Source organism: Bison bison, unplaced genomic scaffold, assembly GCF_000754665.1.
Source record: "Bison bison bison isolate TAMUID 2011002044 unplaced genomic scaffold, Bison_UMD1.0 scf7180017864456, whole genome shotgun sequence".
NCBI lineage: Eukaryota > Metazoa > Chordata > Mammalia > Artiodactyla > Bovidae > Bison > Bison bison.
This window is the reverse complement of record NW_011495018.1, coordinates 24,986,338-24,993,407: the sequence shown is the minus strand read 5'-3', so window position 1 is coordinate 24,993,407 and position 7,070 is coordinate 24,986,338. Positions and strand designations below refer to the sequence as shown.

Genomic DNA, 7,070 nt, shown 5'->3' with positions numbered 1-7,070 from the left:
TTCTCCAGGGGATCTAGCCAACCCAGGGATTGATCCGAGGTCTCTCACTTGCAGTCAGATTCTTTACCAGATTCTTTACCACAAAGGAAGCCCAATAATACTGGAGTGGGTGGCCTATCCTTTCTCCAGAAGATCTTCCCAACCCAGGAATCGAACCCATGTCTCCTGCATTGCAGGCAGATTCTTTACCAACTGAGCTATCAGGGAAGCCCTAAGATTTTATTTGGCTGCCCTAGGTCTTAGTTGCAGTACGTGGGACCTAGTTCCCTGATCAGGGATCAAACCCCAGGCCTCCTGCATTGGGAGTGCAGAGTCTTAGCCAGTGGACCAGCGGGAAAGTCCAAGGTGGAGGTACTGGGGATTGAACCCAGGACCTCATACATGCTAAGCACGCACTCTACCACTGAGCTATACCCCCAGCTTGCTATTTTATTCTCCAGTGGATCTTTCCAACCCAGGGATCAAATCCGGGTCTCCCACATTGTAGGCAGACGCTTTACTGTCTGAGCTACCAGGGAAGCCCTATATAAAATAGATGAAACATTAAATAAGTTATGATATATAGCAACTGTAATCAAAAGTATTTACTGTTGATAATTTTAATTAAGGAAGTTGTTAATGGAGTTGTGTATATTCAGGAAAGATTTCATGGCTTTATTTTTAGAAGAACAGATTCTCAAATTTACAAGTCATATGAATTAAATGAATCCAATGATCTACATGTAATTGAAAGCCATCCTTCCAGTGCCAGAGGATAATTTTAATTGCAAATGTTATTAAACTGTCCTTGTGAATTTATTTATGTGAACAAAGTCCCCCATAACAGTGTTAGTATTTGGTTGTTTTAATGTGTATCTTACAGTACTTAAAGGTCTCCAGAAGTTAAAATAATTATCTTTCTCTTTCATTTATTTCTTAAAATATTGATATTCACTTCAAATCATTTCCCTGAAAGCTTACAATGTGGGTTGGTGATGTTTTTGTCTTAATGACACCAACATTTATTTTTGTGAGGGTTTAAGTTCTTCAGTAAATGGTAATCTGAGATTTTAAAGAAAAATGGATCACCCAAGTTCAACATAGTACCTATGTATAATAGAGAGTAGAGGAACTCTGGTTTTCAGATCCATATATGTCCATCTACTTCATTTTTGCTTTTGGATAAAATGCAAAATGATACCCTCTTTAACTTGAATAATGCAGGTAACATTTTAGGAGGAAAAGTTGGAGAAAAATTTGTAGTTAGCTCTCTTTGAAATCATTTGTTCATTTTCAGAAAGGTCAGAGAAGATGTGAACAAAGATTGTAATGCTGAGCTGAAGAAATCAGCCACTTATTTATTTTTTCATTCATGTCGTATATACATATTATGTGACTGTATAAATCTTGTTTTTCATTTTCTGTCTTTTATGATACTTTAACATCTTAGGAACTTGGCTGACTGGGAAAAGAGGGGCTCTGCCATGGCTAGCTAATTCCTAGAGACAGCAAATTAGTCCCTTTCATGTGCAAACCAATGACCCAAAGTTCATCTCTCTCAATCACCTTCTTTATTGAATGTCTACATGTGAAGCCGATATTCCTCTGACCTGACCTGATCAGCCCAGGCCTAGGTACCGGACAACTCGAGACAGCCCCTACTGAAATTGCAGCCTGATGGAGTTATTCACACTAACCAATTCTCATCCTGTTTACCTTGCTTTACCCATTTCTTGCCTTAAAAACCATAATCATTTTCCCCCATGCTTTTCTCAAATCCCTTCTGCCTCCTGACCAACCTTGGTGCTACCCTGTGTGGCCGTGCATGACATGGCATGTTCAGTTCTCTTAAGAGCTGGAACAAACCATATTTTCAATGGCAATTAGAATACAGAGTTCTCCTCCTCCCACACTGTGGAGCTTATAGTAGTTAAAATGATATGCACTTATCCATATACACAGGTTTCCTTTGGAGAGTTTGTGATAACAGTTGCATAATGAAAAATACACAATGTATAAATATCCCTTGTCTCAAAGAAAGCACAAGACCTTTCTGCTCCTATCAGTAATATAACACAATCTTCTTACTCTTAGCAAAAAAAAATTTATAGGAAAACTTGGAAATCATTAAAAATCAATGATCCAGAATTAAAATGGCATATATTTTTAAAAGCTTTGTTTATCTTTCCTCATTAAAAATATCTTTACAAAAAGCAGTAATCCTGATGGTATGAATTAATAACTGCATTTTGGAGTTTCATTGCTGTTCTTGTTTTACTCGTGGTTCACCGGTTTCCTGGGCCTGTTTTGGGTACAATTCTATTTATGTAGCCACTGGATTATTATCTGTCTTCAAAAGTGACAGCAAAACTCTAGGGCTTCAGGGAGCAGTGAGAAGATTGTTTGCATATAGAAAATGTAATTTTTTTTTTTAGGAAAACAGATTCCAGACAGTATGAAAATCAGGGTCAAGAAGAAACAAGGACAAAATGATAGAAAAGTACAAGATAGGGGGGAATCAAACGCAATTTCTTTTAAAGTAAAACTGTGAGAAACAAGCCAGTATCAGATTACTTCATTCAAATCACTTCTTCAGTTCTCAAGGGACAAGGAGGATATTTAATAACATATATGCTCAGAAAGGCCACATGACACCCAGGAAGGAACAGGAAATTGGGACCTATGTGGATAAGGGCTGGAATTCCAGTTTAGTGTCACAGATCCATGAGCAAGCTATTGTCTTTCATTTTCTCATGCCTAAAATGGAGACTGTAATACCTACCATAGTGGGTAGTTATTAGAATTAAATGAACGTGAAAGAACTTAGGTAATAGTTGGAACATGGGAAATGCCCCTTTTTCTAAATGGGACATGTAGCCTAATAAGTCTGGGACCTGTCACTGCACTACAACGGATTTCTAGTTTTATAAAACTATGGTATTGTGTTTAAGTCAATTAAATGAATAAAAATCTGGCTGTTGTTTTCATGAGGGTTTGTATTTTAAGATCTTCTTAGTTGTAAAGTTCAGCTTAAAAATGAATAATGCATATGAAGGGAGCTGCTGTATAACTCTTTCTAGAAGGCAAAATTGTGTATTGTATTTAAGCATGCTTTGAATATTGAAGAGTTTTTGGTTAAGTCGTGGGAAGACAATCCCAAGATAAAATATAAGAAAAGCAACTGAAATGGTCTTAAGTTTCTATTGAATTTGGGGTTCTGAAATATATGAAGGATGCTTTTCTCTTTCTTTGGTTCTGCTATAGTCACCTGTGTGATGGTCTTGCCATCAATTCAGACCCTGCTGTGCTTAGAATCTCTTTCTCTCTGAGAAAACATCACTCTGATATATGCATAAAAAGTTTTGGAGGATAATTTTGTTAGCCCATTTGACTTTGTCTAAGATGGGCCTCTTGAAACTTTGTCCAGCACAAGATTCATCTTAGCTGCTGGAAATCATGGTGCTTCATCACAATTCTGACTTGCATTTTCTTTGAAGGCAGACTAACATTTCCAAATGTGGGATCACCCAAATAAGACCCTGAGATTAAAAATCAAACTCAGTGCTGTGTGTGTGTGTGTGTGTGTGTCTGTCTGTCTGTCTGTCTGTCTGTGCCTATTTCAAATTACTTTCAACCACTTCCCAGGTAGCTCAAAGAATTCGCCGGTCAATGCAGGAGACACAGGAGATATGTATGGGTTCAATCCCTGTGTTGGGAAGATCCCCTGGAGGAGGCAATGACAACCCTCTCCAGTATTCTTGCCTGGATAATCTCATGGAAAGAGAAGCCTGGCAGGCTACAGTCCATGGGGTCACAAAGAGTTGACCTGACTGAGCAACTGAGCATGCACGCACGTACATCCTGAAAAAAAAACCTCAACAGTTTTGTGTTGTAGATGTGTGTAATCTTTTGCAACACAAATTTCTACCAAGAAAGTTCTTCACTAAAATTCTTTTTCATGATGAGAGAGTCACGTGCTGAATGGAGTAAAGAAAATGACAGGATGGTGGGAATCAGTCAAAGCTTAGAAATAAAACACGTTCAGCCCCTCATTTTCACTTTCAACATGTGAGAGCAAAATCTCTCCGGATTTCTGAGTTTGTTTTAGATTACATTTCTTCCAGTTGGGAAAAGATGTCAAATAGCAAATGTGTTAGTTAAAATATCAAGTAACTGGTTTCAATGGTCTAATTCAATGTTATGCTTCTGACCTGTTTCATATAAAATTCTAGTTCTTGCCTTAATGGCTACAGAATATATATTCTGCCAACTTGCAAATTCTAGCTCTAATGCAAAGGCTTCTTTTTTTTCCTCAAAAAGAAGGATGAGGACAAAGGAACTGTCACTGAGAACCAACTAAGCCCCCAGGTACCCTGATGTTTAACAGATGAACCTAACATCTTGCTTAATGCATTCTCAAGAAAGTGTCTGGTTTATGGAGCTTAATGTGCACTTAAGATATATCTGATTTGCAAAGCTTTCTTGATTAAAAAGGAAGCTTTTCTTGGTCCATGATGATAGGTTTGTAAAACTCAGATTACCCACTAAGTGCAGGCTTTCTAAGGAAAATGTGTACTCTGTGGCACTTAAGAGCCCAGTATCGCACAAAACTCATCTTGTGGCCTGTCCCTCATTAGCTGTGTGGTCTTGGACAGGTTCTTACATCCTCTAAGCCTCAGTTTCTCTTTTGTAATATGAGAGTAACAATGATAACTACCTAATAGGAAGAGTGTGAGGATTCAATGAAATATTGTTGCTGAAAACCTTTGCAGAGATTCTAAACCATATTGTGGGTTCAATAAATGATAGCTGTGTTTTAGCTGTTATTAATCCAATGCTGTTTTACATGCACACAGAGAGCAACCACAGGAAGGGGAGCAACCGTTCAAGGAAGGAGAAGATGACCTTCCCACCTCAATTTTCTCTGCCTCAGATTATCCCCAGCTTTTCAGTCTTTCTCCCCCTTTCTTTCCTATCCTTTTCTCTCTTATCTCTTCTCTTAACTCTCTCATTATAATTCTCTTCTTTTTCATCCCTAATTATTTTTATTTATAATAGCACAATCTGCTGAGGATCAAATGCTTTACCTGTGTCATTTATATCCCTTAGAAACAATACAAATGTGGATATTAATTTTCAAATGAGGAAATTAAGTTAAACGTTCCCCTAGCCTAATCATTGGCATGCTACAGCCAGAATGTGAGCACCAGCTGATTTAACTCAAAAGCTAATTCTATTTTTATTATTGGACGTATTTTGGTTAGTTATTTCTGCATAACAAAGTACCCCCAAACAAAATTGCTTTAAAAAGCTCCCATGTAATTGGCTTATGATTCTACAGTTTAATGCTTCAGGCATGGCTCAGTGAGCTGATTCTTTTGGTCTGGGATGGACTCATTCAGTCAACTGCTGTACGCCATGCGTTGACAAGGCAGCTCTGCTGGTCTTAGAAGGCCATTCTCATGTCTTTTCAGGTTGGGTTGTTATAGGATGCTTTGAAATAGCCTTAACTGGAACTGCTAGGGTCTCCTCCATGCCTTCTCTCACATCCCCACAGAAGAACAGACATGTTTGTGTTACCGTGGCCGGGTTCTGGTAGAATACAGATTTTAGACCATGAGACCTGTTGATATCTAGGCTCATCACTGGCTCCCTATATTACTGTTGGTCTCATTCTATTAAAGTACGTCACAAAACCCACATTCAAGGATTGAGGAAATAGTCAGTCTCCAACCTCTGATGAAAGGAACCGTGAAGTTCATATTGCAGAGGAAATGAGTATAGGGAAGGATGAAAAATTGAGGATGTTTTTGCAATCAGTTTCCACACCAAATATTCTGGTACCTTGGTTTCTTCCCTGCACTTTGAGTGCCTAGTTTATTTTCATTTTCCTTAAATTCTGAAAAGCATGACAGAGTATCAAAGTGCTTAGTCACCCACTAATAAAAACATCTTGCCTTTCTTAAGGCAAAGGATGCCAATTGGTTCTCAGGAGAGCAGAAAACTAATGGCAAAATCTCTGCTTAAGATGAGTACAATTGAGTATCTATAATAGTTGCATTGCAAAAAACCCAAAACAGAAAAAAAAAAAAACAAACCTTCAGGATTATTTCCTTGCCATCTATCTTTATTTTGCTAACTGACTCTGTTGACATCCCCAGGAAAGCCACGCATGAGGTAGCAATGGCAAAAAAAAATCCACAAAGTAATTTACAAACACACATTTCTATTTTTTTATGGCCTAAAGAGGAATACAGTTTGGGTTGCATAGCCCTATGGCAACAGAGTGCAAAGCCATAGCAGGTACCCACTTCCAAATTTATCTTTGCCTAGAGCCCCATCTAATTTACTTTTAAGTATATTTCACCAGGATGCCCAAAGTCAAAATGTTATTTACAGCATGAGGCTAGCAACAGAACACACTGCATCATTTTTTGCAGAAGAAGGGAGCCCAGAAATCCATTCTCATGAAGGCAGGAAAACACAGTCCCCTTATTTACTTATTTACAGCCCTCTTCCTCCGGGAAAAGGGCTTAAGGTAGCTGACACAATTGGTTGCAAGTTAAGCCACGTGTGTTTGGAAATGAGAAATCAATTCTTTTGTAACAGTTCTGCTTTGATAGAGCAGCATCTGTATGTTTAGGGAGAAGAAGGAGAAAGACTCAGCAGGTATTGATCCCAAAGTCATTATCACCCGTGTTCCGTGATAACAAACCAGCTTTCTGTTTCTACTCAGCATTTGTTTGAATCAACCAGAGTACACAGATTAAAAAGCCTAGTAGTTCCATCTGTAGGGAATCTTAGCCTAGACCATTGAATCTGGATCTTCCAAGTACTCATTTGTTTCTCTAAATTATACTAGGATCCACATACAGACACAATTAACCAAGGAAATTCTCTTCATCATTGCCAAGTGGTTAGAGTTATATGACAAAGGAATTCAGTCTTGTCAGAGGCAAGGCCCTGAAGTTGCAAAAAGCTGACTCTGAATACCAGTTTTTAAATTCTTCATTTTCAGTAGCTATTCAACAAATGTTTATTAAATTCCAGCAGAAACCTGATGGAAGTTTTACTGCACACAAAGAGGTGTG

General features: G+C 38.2%; 1 non-coding gene across 1 annotated transcript; it reads right to left on the bottom strand.

Moving 5' to 3' along the window:
- Positions 1–346: 346 nt before the first annotated feature.
- On the bottom strand, positions 347–418 carry TRNAA-AGC. The gene has a single exon. It is a non-coding gene; the product is annotated as a tRNA-Ala (tRNA).
- Between the last annotated feature and the right edge of the window lie 6,652 nt (positions 419–7,070).